Here is a 13,464-nt window from a genome sequence, read left to right as displayed (position 1 = left end):
GTGGTGGTGGGGGGTCTGAGCTCCAGGGGTCTCCGCAGGCACTGTGCATGTGGGTCTGGAGCGTGGGGACAGGGCCGGCTTTAAGGCGGTGCACCGACTTGGTTGCGGGCCCTGTGTTTAAAAATAACTTATGGGTTTATAAGCAGGTGAAGTTGCTTGTGCATACGGCAGTTTTCAGGCAACAATACAAATGTCAATATGACTCTGGTGATTAATGTTACTGCTGGTAAGAGATCCAAAGTTTGTCTTGTGGCAGTTTTTACATATCATAAAGTGGCGTAGAGGGATAATGTGCCTGCTGCAAAGAACTTGTACCATGCAGATCACAAAACTGTGAGTGAACTATGAGCAGCACTCCAAATAAGAAAAAGAAATGTGTGTCAGAGTGGGGCTATGGCGAGGTGAGGGGAACCGTTGGAGAGTGGTAGAGAGGGAATTAGTGGAGAAGAAGGTCATGGGGGGTGCCACCAGTGCTAAAGCTGGCCCTGCGTGGGGGACTCTCTTCATGTATTTGCAGGAGGGCCCCCTCTAGTTTCGTTACGCTGCTAAATTCAAGAGTCAGGTATTTTGTATAGTCTCCATTGCCCAATTATCTCAATGGCTTGAGGCGAAAGTAATTAATCAGTTCACATCTATAAATGTAATTCAGTTTTTTAGAACATAGACAACTTCAATAACTGGATCACCACCTGCACCAATACCCTGGTGCCCCTGAAAAACACCAAATCCAAAAGATCCAACAAGCAAGCAAGCTGGTACAATGCTGACTTCAGATATTCCAAGACAGTCTGCAAACAACTCGAAAGGAAATGGAGAACCACCGGAGCAACCACAAAAAAAGTCTACAAGGCTGCACTTAGACTATATAATCACCAAGTAAAAGAGACCAAGAAAAAGGCCCAACCATGAAAATCGAACCTTGTACCAACAACTCCAAGGAAATATTCACCATTGTCAAGGAATCAATCCAACCCATCAGCCACGACCCAAACCATCACCACTACACAACAACTCTGCAACACAAGATCTACAGCAGCGTTGAACCCCAGCCACCCATATCGACCTTGCCAGCCTGCTAATCCCATCAACCAACTGGCAGCATGGAACCTTCTATCCACTGGGGAAACTGCAGCAACAAGGAAGACAGTCCACTCATGGGATCCCACAGACCCCTGCCCAGACACTGATTTTCTCTAGATGGTAAGTTGATGACAGGTTTGCTGTGATCTGGGATTTTGCATCCAGCATGACCATGATTAACCATAAACTTCTGAATGCAATCTATCAAGACGACCTGATTGAGTTGTCAAGGTAGGAAAGACCTAAGCTGAGCTCCTGGTAGGGAGTTGCCTTGTATTGGGATGGTAAGTCCATTACATTTCTGAGAATTCTCACCTAGAAATGTCTTAGAAGGTAGATACCCCTAAGCTGGACCATGTACAGTTAGTGGTGACTAATGCTTTATTTCAGTCCGGCTGCCCAGGTACATTAGGAACGAGCCCAGAGCTGCTTACGTCTCTTCAAGAGCTGTCTCAGTATCAAGTGGATGAACAGGTGTTGGGGCTTGAAAGTCTACCAGAGCCACAATTGTTGACTGCTGTAGGCTTTGAAAGGTACACGCTTTGTCAGGTGCATATGGAGAATGTCAATTTCGAGGGACAGCTGAGAATGATGGATGCGCTGTCCAGTAAAGAAGCTGAGTGCTTTAAGCTTGAATGGTGAAATATAATGCCATGCAGCTATGAGGCTGTGTTGCCAATGAAACAGCAATTTTGAGGCAAACGTTCCTGTGAACCTAAAGCAGGATGGGCTTTAGTAAGGACTTTCTGAAAGTGTTAGAGAAATTGTGCATTTTCTCACTGCAGACTACAAATTTGTGACGGCCAGGTTGGAAGACCACAAAGGTACTAATGTAATGATATTTAGAATTTTAAAGTTTTAAATATCAGGTATATGCATACCTAGAAGAAGCTGATCCATGAAAGCCTGCCAGAAGCCAATCAATTGGAAGATATTTGATAAACCAAATACAGAGGCCTCTGGGCCTTAAACCTATGGCAAGGTAATTATTGCCAAAATATTAAATCACCAAGACTCAATTTTGAGGGCTAAAAGGGAGACAGGTGATACTTATTTTGAGAACCATCAGATAAGCACTGATTTCATCCAGGCTGTCCAGTGTGCAAACAATTTGGAATACTTAAACTGGTGCTACAAGATGGGGGCATTAAATACACCAAGTGGCACCTGGTGAAGGTAGACAATGAGCTTTACTCTTTATTGAGGAAAAAGCTTCTATGGGCTATTTGGGGAGACTGTAGTCAAAGAGGGTTGGGATGCTTGTGTTTTCGTCCAGAGGGAACCTGACTGGTTTAGGGAGGATTATTACTATTGGAGTAGGATCAGCAAAGACGCATGATTTGAAAATATCTAGCTCCAATTTGAGGTGGCAAGGTGGGCATGAAAGCAATAAAGTTTAATGCATACACAAATAATTACCAGTGGCTGAGATTATTTCGGGCATTCCACGCATCATGTTTTCTTTTCCATAATTCAGCACGTATGCCCATTCTGGATTCTGTGTTCACTGTGCCATAGACATCAAGCTGCATCCTACGAGTAAGGCCCAAATAGTTTGAAACCAGTCTGTGGTTGCTTGTGTTCCCATTCAGAGGGAACCTGACCTGGCATTTTGGACTGTACTGTTCCTATTGGAGCAGGATCAAGACTAATTTGCATGTGGCTGATTCTTGTCTGAGGTGGCATGGTGGGCAAAAAATAAATGGACTGGAATTTGGCCCAACTAATTACTAATGACAGTTTAGTTCAAGCATTCTACCCACCAGATATTACAGACAAGCAATGGCTAACAGCTTGCCGTTTCTGTCTCTCTAGATCTTGTCCTTTATAGTGACAGTAGAACTAATTCACATCTAATTTGATACATACATGTAACCCTGAATACATGTCCAACTGTTGTATTGGGCTAGAGCTATGCGGAGGGTATCTAACATTCTAGCATTTCTAATTGAACCAGAAATTGGTCAGATAGATGCTAAAGGTAACAACTGTTTGGGAAAAATAGAAGGGGTTAGCCAATTCACTAGGCAAACCTAGGATCACATTGATATGTCAGAAGAATGGACTACCTGACATACTCATCTGGGTTATCGCTTTGGCAGCATGTAGTGATACAGAGGAAAACTAAAAGAAGTTTACCGACTGAAAACAATGTTTTATGGATACTTGGGTTCAGTATAAGGAGGCATGATGGGTCAAAAACAATAGGCTGAGAATTGAGTGAAGGGAGTAAAGGTGGTTCGGGGGCTTGTAGGATTAAGATTTAGTTGCTGCTATTTGGGTAAGTATCTGTTATTGACTGTTTGTGATAGGCTAAGGATCTCAGACTGCTCTGGGATACTTTTGCACTAGATGACTATATGCACCATACATGACATGGTGTACTGTCATACATTTGCTGATGTACGTTTACTTGAAAGACAAATAAGGTGACACAGCAGAAAATCAATGGATTGGTTATAGCCCATGTTCTCTTGGCCCAGCATGGAAGTAGTAACAGAGAGGTTAAGCAGAACCTGGATGACTTGCAAACTTAGTGATAAGTCAGGAGGTAAAAATGGCCTTCCTTGTACCTCTGCCAGTGGTTGGAATTCAGTTTAAGAGAGCAAGAATTGTCTAACTGATTCCTTGAACAAATTATGTATTGGACTGTGTGCTTGGCCTCAGGAGTAAGATATACCAATTAATGTGCAAGGGCCACCTTCACATTTACCAGGACCTTCTGTGCCAATGGTATGGCCAGAAACCTATGTTTATGGGTTACCAACAGCATCAAGAAGTCATATGTCCTCAGGTTGAGCAGTCCTTGTGCATCAGAGGACAAATTGTGCAGACACAGAAAATCATAAGGATCAACACATTATATTATTTCTTTGACTTTACTGCTTCCAGGGAAGCACACAGGATGTTTCATGTTAATCAGTTGAAGTCATACCACTGGAGGAAGTACATGGTAGGAATTGTAGATGCTGCTGACCAGTTTGAGGAGGAGAGTAAGTCCTTCACTGACTTGCAACATTATATGCAAAGAATGACCCAGTAGATGTGGTCAAGCTTGCCTCTGATCTTACTTCTGTACAGCAGAATTAGTGCAGAGATTTCACAGAAACAAAACACACAGATACGGATCAGCAGTTAAACCTCTGTATTTTACAGCCATTTGCAGGCTTTACCCAGAGTAATGGAGACAGAACCATAGGCTTTTTCTGTGAGTAAATCAATAAATCCTAATAACTGAGCAGGATTTACAAAGTGACATTTTTAAAGGCTAGTTTATTGCAAAACAGGGTTTTCAGTGTTGCAGAGAAATAATCACTAAAAACCTAACTTTGGAAATCCTATTCAGTTGTTAAAATGTAATGAATTTTACTCAAAAAAAGCCCTTGTATCTGTCTCCATAGTGCAGAGCTGTGTTTGACTAATTTACTAACCCATTTACACTGCCCCGGAGTTAAAACTGGGCTGCCCCGATGTCATTGACAGAGGAACAGTCCATCTCTAAGGTGCAAGCTTTAAATTATTTCAGAGAATGTCAAGGGTTATGTTGAGGCAAAGCATGGCCAGGTATTGTCCCTTGAAGTGACTTAGGGCCTCATTCCGACCCTGGTGGTCATGGACCGCCAGGGCCGGGGACGGAGGAAGCACCGCCAACAGGCTGGCGGTGCTTCTGGGGCAATTCTGACCGCGGCGGTAAAGCTGCGGTCAGAAAAGGGAAACCGGCGGTTTCCCGGCGGTTTTCCCCTGCCCCAGGGAATCCTCCACGGCGGCGCTGCAAGCAGCGCCGCCATGGGGATTCCGACCCCCTTCCCGCCAGCCTCTTCCTGGCGGTTTACACCGCCAGGAAGAGGCTGGCGGGAACGGGTGTCGTGGGGCCCCCTAACAGGCCCCCATTAAGATTTTCAGTGTCTGCAAAGCAGACACTGAAAATCGCGACGGGTGCCACTGCACCCGTCGCACACCAGCAACTCCGCCGGCTCCATTCGGAGCCGGCTTCATCGTTGCTGGGGCTTTCCCGCTGGGCGGGCGGGCGGCCTTTTGGCAGTCGCCCGCCCGCCCAGCAGGAAAGTCTGAATGACCGCCACGGTCATTTGACCGCGGTACGGTCTTTTGGCGGTCTCCGCCCGGCGGGCAGCGGCCGCCGGGGTCGGAATGACCCCCTTAGTGCCTCCATGGTCTGTGAGGTAGCCAAGAGGAGTTAATGCTAAAGTAAAGGTCAAATACCAATACTTCTGTGTAAACTATCAAACTCTCATCACGGGAACCATGACTGATACCTAGCTTGTTTCTCATTCTGATGAGGTATGATGTAACTGAGTGGTATTGGTGGAGTGACATGCTGTCAAGATGATGTGCTGTGTGTGGTGATACATGGGAAGAACATAACAATAGGTTGAGGCAAGTATTGTCCTGTTTCCAGGACAAAGGTTTGATGCTGAGAACTAAAATTGTAAATTTGATGTAAGTTTCGTGTGATCTGGGACACATATTGTCAGCAGAGAGAGTTTGGCCAAGGAAAGAAATGGTGGAGACAACTAACATGTTGCCCTCACCTGTAAATAAAGAAGAGTTCTATAATTGTTTTATTCCAGGATTATCAGCAAACACGTGAGATGAGGAGGCTACACAAGAAAGGAGCTTTATTTGAATGGTCAGATAAATGTGATGCAGCATTTTTGGAGACCAAGAAATAATTGTAAGAAGCACCAGATTTGCAAGCTTTTGCCCTGGGGAAAGACACGTATATTGTTACTGATGCAAGCATGAAAGGGATTCGGGCAGTGCTTATGCAGAAGACAAAAGGTGAGGATGTAATGATTGCATTTTCAAGTTGATTGGTAAATGATACTGAAGTAAATTATTCAGTCATAGAAAGAAAGGCATGTTCTATGTACTGGGCCTTAAAGGAATTTAGGAGTTTTGTATGGGGTGACTTTTTTGTAGTGAAGACTGATCACAAACCATTCCAAGATATTTTTATGAAAAAAGTGCTGATGCTGTATCTTCAAGAATTCGTGGATGGGTAATTGACCTTCAAGAATTTTCATTTGAAGTTCAATATTTTCCTAGTGTTTGCAACTATGTGGCAGATTGTTTGTCCAGACTAGTTATCACTAAAGAGGAAGATAAGGGTGATGCAGATGGTTTTATGGATGTGAAGTGCGTGTTGTTACTAAAGAAGTGATTTCAAGGTGAATGAAAGAAAGAGCTAGGTAAAGGTAGTCAAATGACAAACCGAAAAAGTGATTGGAGTAAAGGTTATAAGGAGAAAGATGCAAATATTATACCATATTGGAATGTTTGAAAGGAACTAAGTGAGAGGAAGGGTTTATTGTTCAGGAGATCATAACTTATTCCCCCTGAAAGTCTTAGACACAGAATCATTGAGTTGGCCCACACAGGATATCTGGAACTGTGAAAACCAAAGAATGGATCAGGCAGGAGCTTTGGCCTGGTTTGGATGTTTTGGTGGAATGGATAGTGTGAGACTGTATGGAATGTTTTAATAGTGACAAGGCACTAAAACGTAAAAGACCCCAATGCGAAATAGGCGGTTGCCAGAGGTTACTTGGGAGGAGATTGCTATTGAAACCATGTGCCCGATACAAGTGGAACATCCTACGCCATACGTTATTGTACTAATTGACTTGTTTTTAAAATTGCCTGAGATCAAATGTGTGATGGACATTTCTTCAGACAGTATGATAAAAGTATTGGAGGTATAGATCCTGAAGGAAGGGTATCCCAAATCATTACTATCTGACAATGAGGTAGATTGTTATTAAAAGGAAATGAAGGAATCCCTGGCTACATATAGGCCCTCATTAAGACCTTGGCAGGCGGCTTCAGCTGCCCTCCAAGATCTGACCCCCGGGCGGCCGCCAATGCGGCCGCACTCCCGCCGCAGTCATTTTGAGATCCCGCTGGGCCGGCTGGCAGAAACCTGGTTTCCGCCTGCTGGCCCAGCGGGGATCTCGGCCGCAACACAGGAGCCGGCTTCAAATGGAGCCGGCGGTGTTGCGGCCGTGCGACGGGTGCAGTTGCACCCGTCGCGCTTTTCACTGTCTGCTATGCAGACAGTGAAAAGCTGCACGGAACTTCAGGGGGCCCCTGCACTGCCGATGCCAGTGGCAGGAAAAGGCTGGCGGTCGGGGACTCATAATCCCCCTGCAAGCAGCGCTGCCCTAGCGGATTATCACCGCTGGGGCAACTGTGGCGGGAAACCGCCTTCCCCGGCGGTGCGACCGCGGCGCAACCGCTGCGGTCGTAATGAGCTTGGAAGCACTGCCAGCCTGTTGGCGGTGCTTCCGTCAAAACAACCCTGGCGGTCTTGGACCGCCAGGGTTGTAATGACCGCCATAGTATTTTCCATAAGAAATCTGCACTGCATCACCTAGAAACAAATGGTGTAGTTGAGCATTTTAACAAGACCTTAAAGGAAGGTATTCAAACTGCATGCATGAGTAATGTGTCATGAAGGAAGAGATGAAAACAAGACATTTTGCATATCTTATGTGTCCTCATGTTTCAACAGGGCATTGTCGTTTTGAGTTGTTTAGAGGGAGGAAACCGAACATGCCTTTCACCAGGATGGATGGTGTGAGGTAAAGGATATGTGGAAAACCTGATTGAGGGGTTTTGGAAGGAAAAAGAAAAGATGTTGAGATAAAAGGAAAGAGAGGTATGACATGGAAAAGGCTACTGGTGTGTCAAAAGTGGAGATTGGTTAAAAGTGAAGGCACCAGACGACCTTGCGTCATGGTCTAAATTCTCTAAACCAATGCAAGAGGTGAAGTTGTTTAAGAATGTGGTAAAGACAAATGAAACAGAACATGGAATTTAAATAGGATTTCTGAGTGTCGAGAACAATGTGTTAGTCGCTTGACTAGCGGTTTGGATGGTTCTGATAAAAGAAGTAAGAGAAAATCAGAATTAATTATTTTTAGGATAAATGTTTTATGTGGCTCATGTAAGGTTAAGTAAATATTATTTGTTTCGCTATGTCAATATCAGGTTTAGTTCATTGCTTATGCTTGAGTTATACATGACTGGGTGAACCAACATGTTAAAAGGTTTATTGTGTAAATGTAAGAGAGATATTTGTATATTTATTTGGGGTTTACTATTTTTAAATATTGAAAAAGGGAGGACGTGTGATGGCATAGGCTAGCTATAGAAGGGTAAGGGTATCTGGAACCTTGAAGGAGTGAGATTCCAAGGGATGACAGTTACTAGTGGAAAGCAGTGGACAAGGTCTGTTATAACAAATATCTTACCTGTTAATCTATTTGACCCTGTGGAGTCCATACATTTTAAACTGTGACATTTCAAATCGCCCTGAGAAACTATCACTAAATCATCCAGACCACCAAGCATGCCTATTTGGCGGACCACATCGGAGCGAAGAAATATTTGCTATTGTGAAAGTTTTCACCTCACGATCAACCACCTCAAGCTCGACCACTTCCTCGAACGACCACTGCAACAATCTCTCCCAACTCTTCAGCAACAAAATGGCCACCATTTATAGCAACTTCAGCCCCCAATTGGACCCAACAGATGCCGACAATCGCCTCCCAATCACATCCAAAGAACAAATGCTAACTGCATGGCCTGTTATCACCCCTGCCACTACCACACCTACTTCAGAATACTGCGATCCATATGCACCATACTCACACACTTTCTGAATGCCTCCACCTTTTCTGTCACCTTTCCAGATGCTTGGAATATGCAACAGTCCTTCCATTGCTGAAGAAGCCCTCTGCGGACTCTTCAATGTTCACCAAATACAGACTGATCTCCCTGCTACAATTCCCAGCCAAGGTCTTAAACATAACCACCAACAGACATCTCACCAAATACCTTGCCGACCCCTAGCTCCTCTGCACCACTCAGTCTGGTTTCAAACCCAACACATCACTGAAACTTCCCTCAGTGCTGCCACGGATGACATCTGCATCAATATGAACAGAGGACAAACGGCAGCCGTCATCCTCCTGGAGCTCTCGCAGCTTTTGACACAGTCTCTCACTCCATCCAACATCTACATTACATCGGAATCCAAGGACATGCATCTCAATGGATCTGCTCCTTCCTGAATGGAAGGACCCAGTCAGTCAGCTTGGCACTGTACATCTTGAATGCCCGTGACCTCATCTGTGAAGTTCCGCAAGGATCCTCCCTGAGCCAGACCCTCTTCAATGCATACATGATCCCTCCAGCCAGCATCATTCGTTCTCACAATATCAACGTCCTCTCATACGTCTATGACATGCAACTCATTCTCTCCCTCGGGCAAGGATCAAATTCATTGCCTGCATGGCTGAAGTTGCCCTCTGGATGAAAACCAACTGTTTGAAGCTGAACACCGACAAGACCAAAATCATGATCTTTGGCAAGAGCACAACACCATGGGACTCCACCTGGTGGCTAACACAGCTAGGACCAGCACACACCCCCACTACCCATGCCAGGACCCTCTGGATAATAATTTACAGCAAACTCAATATGACCACCCAAGTCAGTGCCGTCATCACCTCATGCTTCTATACCATGAAAATGCTGAGGAAGATTTTCAAACGGCTCACAATCACCACCCACAAAACCGTTACACACGCCCTGGTCACAAGCAAGCTGAACTATGGGAACACCCTCTATGCCAGGATAAACAAAAAACTCACCAAAAGTCTGCAGACCATTCAGAACTTGCAGGTCAAAATGACTCCCAACCTCCCACGCTGCATTCACATCACACCACACATGAAGGAGCTCTACTGGCCACCCATTCCCAAATGAGCCCAATTCAAACTCTTCACCCCCACTTTCAAGGGGAACACGCTCTGTATTTGCCACTCTCTATTTCGAGATGAAAACTGATATTGCTTCTAAGCTGAAATGCAATTAAGATTGCTATAACAATTATCACATTCAGGTTTATTATATGTAGATTGCTTAGCTGGCTATCTTCTGTATTATGAAATGGCTTTCTGTATGTTTGTGCACGTGATTGTAACAAGTTGATGACTGTAACACCCATGACATTCATTAACATTACATGTTTTATCTAACCCTCGATAACCGTATATTTGTAATGAACAATATCTGCCTACTATACTAACCTAGTCATGTGCTAACATGACTCGAAGTTGGCAATGCTGATTACTTTGCAATTCACATGGGTATCTCCTTATAACAAGTGCAATTAGGAGTTTGTAATCTGATTGGATGACACCTTGTGAAAGTGAACCAGTTAAATAGAGCTTCCAATACTGTCATACAAAAAGAAGCTCCAGGTGGTTAGCGCCTTACAGTTCGCACACCCAATTCCAATCATAAGTAACCGTTGTAACAAATTAATTGGTGTGTTGATAACTGTCAATGGTGCCAACCCGGCGTCACACCCAACCACCGCGGGCGTGGAGATACTGGTTGGTGAAGCCAAACAGAACTGAATAGAATTAGATATACACCAGGGCACACCACAGTAGTCCAAGTCGTATCATCCAAAGTGGAAAAATAAGTTCAAAGTTCAAGAATTTGTACAGTAGTCAATTGAGATGTATTCTTGCATAAACAAAGGTCAACCCAATCAGTCTGATACATCCAAAACAGCCGACACGTGTTTCGTCACATTTGACTTTCAAGGCTGTGAAACGAATCAATGGAAATACAGTGTGTCAATAGGGATGTTGCAAGCAAAGATGGCAGGTATTGTATCTCAATATTTGACAGAGTGAAGATTCAAGGTTTGAAGAGAGAAAAGGTAAAGCAGCGAAGAGAAAAAGAGAGTTAATAATATCTGTATTTGTGCTCCCCTGTGTGCAAAATTGTCGGAAGGGTGCCAAGTCATTTCCATTTAGTTTGTTGAGGCCAGAATTCCTGATGTTTTAAGAAAAGTGGTGAATAATTATTTGTTCTAATAATAAAAAATTGTGATTGTAGTGCCACCCAATGTGAGGTAGGTGATATGACCAAAAAGGGAAAACACAGAGTTGTATATAATAAATATAGTTGAACATACCCGCAAAGCAGAGAATTAATGCACATTAGTGATGGTCATACATAATCCATGAAGTCCAAGAAGAAATGGAGTAATAGAGATGTGGGGTCCGTAGTGCTAACAGGATTAGTCTCAAGCAGAAGTACCAGTTGGTCTTCATGGAGTATACTGTGGAATAAGTCCATGATAAGCCTAAAATTTTTTTTTATTAATTTAAAAAAAAAAGTTGAAACGAAGGAAATTCACAAGTGGAAGCCTTAAAGTGAACAATTATTAATAAGGTTTATGCAACCTCAAGGGATAATATTAATTACGAGCCAGAGAAATAGCAATCGGGCTCATCAGATGAAGCACAGCTGGATTACCCGTGTGCTTTATAGAAGCGGACATCCGAGGTCTGAGGCAAAACAAACAAAGTTACAAGGAAGTATCTGTGAAAGCCGATCGTAATCCCCCAGTGGGTACGAATATACCCAAATGGAAGTAAAAGTGAAAGGGCGGGCTAAGCGGCATGTAGCTAAAGCTTTGCAATGAATATACAAACAGCTGAAACCCAAAATAGTTGGCCGAGCGAGAGGTGAGGAGCTTACCTATTTAGTGGTCTTCATGTCATGCAGTCGGTGTACATGTAGCATGCATCAGCGGCATTAGTTGTGTTAAACCTGTTGGGTGCCTTGGATGAGGTGATCTCGTCCAAGGCACCGGTTCCCGGGTGCCTTGGACGAGATCACCTCGTCCTGCACCCGGGAACCGGGCTGAGCGCTAGCGCTCCCCCCTGGGCCCCCCACCCACACCCCCCAGTCGTGGATGGAAGGGGAATCCCTGGGGGGCAGATCAGCCTATTTTAATTAAGCCGATCTGCCCCCAAGGGGGGCAGAAACCACTAGGCAGCGGGGATTTTTGTTGTTGTTGTTGTTTTACAGATGGTGAGCGACCCCTTAGGCAAGGGTCGCTCCCCTGGAGGGGCAAATTGTATTTAGGCCATTTCTGCCCCCTTTGGGTGCAGATCGGCCGATTTTAGGTCAATCTGCCCCCAAGGGGGGGCAGAAACCACTAGGCACCAGGGATTATTTTTTTTGCGTCAATGTCACGCAAGGGGAGCGACCCCGTAGGCAAGGGTCGCTCCCCGGGGGGTGGCAGGGCAAATTTATTTTAGGCCATTTCTGCCCCCCCTGGGGCGGCAGAAACCACGGGGCGGCAGAAACCACTTAGGCACCAGGAATTGGTGTGTGTGTATGTGTGTTTTTTCTTTAGGGAGGCAGCCCCTTGGGTAAGGGTCGCTACCCATGGGGGTACATTACTGTTGGCCATTTCTGCCCCCCATTGGGGGCAGATGGGCCTATTTTTGGAAGGCCCATCTGCCCCAAGGGGTGGCAGAAAGCCCACCAGAGGCCAGGGAAGTTTTTTTTCCAAAAATAAGAGGGTGGGGGTATGGCCCTACCCCCACCCCAAATAAATGGGGCCAAAGTAGTTCTGCCCACTAGTAGGCAGATGGGGCAATTACCCCTGATCCACACCCCGGGGGGCTAGAAAGTCTACTAGATGCCAGGGAATTTTAAAAAAACAAAAAATATTGGGGTGGTGGCTACCAACCAGTATGGGCCTGGTTACGCCCCCACCTCAACTGAAGGGGGTAACAGTATTTCAGCTCTCCCCCGGACTCTAAAACATCTTATCCCACAGCAAGCAAGAAGACATTTGATTATTTGGGGTTTTAGTTTTACATTTGGGCCATGAGAACTTGGCTTTCTCACAAAATCGTCCCACTTGGAATGGTGAAGGCTGCACTTTATGGACTTTGGGACGCTGCCATGTAGAAAACTCCACAAGACCCAGACACATCTGAAAACTAAACATCTGGGTGATTCCAGGGTGGTGTGTTTCACATGCACCCCGCACCATTTTTGGACCCACAATCCCCTGCAAACCTCCAACTTTGCTGGAAATCACACATTGTTCCCACGTTTTTGTGATGGAACGTTCCGGAATCTGCCGGAATTCACAAAATTCCTACCACCCAGCATTGTCTCATCTATACCGATAAAATTTCTGCTGCACTTGTCAGCCTAAAAATGTTTTTTTTGCAAACTGCCCTTTTGGACCCCCTTTGTTCCCCCTCAATATCGACATGTTTTTGGCTCTTCCCTTTCACAAGCACTTGGCCCACCTACACAAATGAGGTATCATTTTTACCGGGAGACTGAGGGGAACTGGGTAAGAAAACATTGGGGGATCCACGCAAGTCACACCTCACTGGACTCCCTCGGGTGTCTAGTTTTCAGAAATGTCTGGGTTTGGTAGGTTTCCCTAGAAGGCTGCTGAGCCCAGGACCAAAAACACAGGTGCCCCCCTGCAAAAACAGGTAGTTTTGTATTTGATAATTT

At 44.9% G+C, this 13,464-nt stretch overlaps 1 pseudogene; it reads left to right on the top strand.

The window, feature by feature from the left end:
• Nucleotides 1-12,392: 12,392 nt before the first annotated feature.
• Nucleotides 12,393-12,467, top strand: LOC138247540 (small nucleolar RNA SNORA17; annotated as a pseudogene).
• Nucleotides 12,468-13,464: the final 997 nt, after the last annotated feature.

This window comes from Pleurodeles waltl, chromosome 7 (genome assembly GCF_031143425.1).
Source record: "Pleurodeles waltl isolate 20211129_DDA chromosome 7, aPleWal1.hap1.20221129, whole genome shotgun sequence".
NCBI classification, from domain to species: Eukaryota; Metazoa; Chordata; class Amphibia; order Caudata; family Salamandridae; genus Pleurodeles; species Pleurodeles waltl.
The sequence above is the reverse complement of the archived record's forward strand: the minus strand, read 5'-3'. Positions and strand labels throughout refer to the sequence as shown.